Raw genomic sequence first — 1,756 nt, 5'->3', positions numbered from 1 at the left:
CGCAAGGGCTGGCTCTGGAACCTCGTGAACCAACGGACATCCTATAGAATAAGAAAACTATCAACTTACTCTAAGTCGTCTACTTGTGCCAACTCAGCGAACCTCGAGGGCGGCTATAAAGCTACCTCCAATCCCGCCCCACAAGCCGCGCACTCGCACAGCTCCGCAAAGCCCACGGCTCCCCTAAGCGGTGCCGGAACCGCTAGCCCGGCATTCCACCACAGTCGGAAGGCTTGCAGCGGTTTAGGACTCCATTTACTACAAGTTTCAGTAAACCGCATACTTTGCTGAAAGAAGACAGTAGCATTCAGACATCACAGTGAGTGATCTCATTTTCCCATAATAGTAATGGATACAAACTACCCTTTTGAACTGTGTGGGCACCTGGGAGAGCACATTCATGTCCTACTGTCCCATTTTATTTTCAGTTTAACCATTGGTGCCCAATTACTGAATTAAGTCAGATGGTAGTGGACACAACAAGAAGGAGGTCTTAATGTTCCTTACAGAAAATCCCATTGGCATTGCTATATTTCTACAAAAAATACATACTGTAAGCTGTAGACACGGTCAGTTACTGATGGACCGCACTGACCAGTGCCGACTACAGACCTAGCAGAAGCCTGAGTTATGAATACGATGTTCTTAAAATGATATACAACCAATAATCAACAAGCTTGCATTTAAGTCATAAGCAATAGCCTGGGTAAACAGAATAAGAATTTGTTTATCAAGGCCACTAGTATTAAATTAGGCCAAGAATGAATAACTGCTTTGTGGACAGTGTTTTATAGAAGCTAAAAGTAACAGCTGTTGTTTTAAGAATTAAGTTGTATGTAGTCAGCTAGAATTTTATTGGAAGAATAATGGGTCTTGTTTAACTTGTTGTCAGCCTTGGCCCCTTTCAAGGGACTTATGCTAAGTGTGGCTAAATCAGGCCACAAAGCCTGTTTCAGAGTGAACCTTTGTAAATGTGTTACAACTGGCTTAGTCAGCAAAGTAAAAGAAACAGAACATGGCAAGCCGCATTCCCAGAGGGTGAGACAGAGAGATAAGAAGTCCTCTCACTCTCTCAGAGTTGTATTTTTCACAAGGACATAGACCTCAGCTAACTGGCTTCTACAGAAAAGCTGGCATAGTCCAATTCCTAAAATCTCAGTGAAACAAATCAGAATATTAAAATAAGCCACGTATAAATATTGGGGATTTGGGAAAGGTCTCTACAAATTCAAGATGCCTGCCGCTAGCCTGCATGCTACCTTCCCCCGAGTTGGTATAGCTGAGAAACTGTATTGTGCTGTTGCAGGTAACTGGAGATGGGGTTGGCAAGCCAGTCAATGGACCAGTCCAATATTGTCAATTGACAAGTCAATTAACTGCATATTTTTTGACTGGCCAAAGATTATAGAAATTTTATATATATTTTTAAACTACATTTATTGCAATTTTCTTGACAGAAATATGATTTTTATTGCTTTTTGACACATTCCTTAATGAAAAATTTGTGCTTTTTCTGTATATTATTGGACCTGTTGGCAAATTTTTAGATAGATAGATTTAATCTAAATATACATAAGAGATAGAGCTAAGGTGTTCCCATTCCTGAAACAGAGACTTTAAAAACAATGCCAAAAATCATGAGAGTTGGTAATTCTGAATACCCAACCCTAACTAGAGACAGATGCTTATTATTGTACTTTGGTGTTGGGCTCTAGACCTGTGTCTTGCCTTTTTCTCTGACTTCAGTGGTAGTAAT

This window comes from Crocodylus porosus, unplaced genomic scaffold, assembly GCF_001723895.1.
Source record: "Crocodylus porosus isolate Cpor-Errol unplaced genomic scaffold, CroPor_comp1, whole genome shotgun sequence".
NCBI classification, from domain to species: Eukaryota; Metazoa; Chordata; order Crocodylia; family Crocodylidae; genus Crocodylus; species Crocodylus porosus.
Note: the sequence above shows the minus strand (reverse complement) of the source record.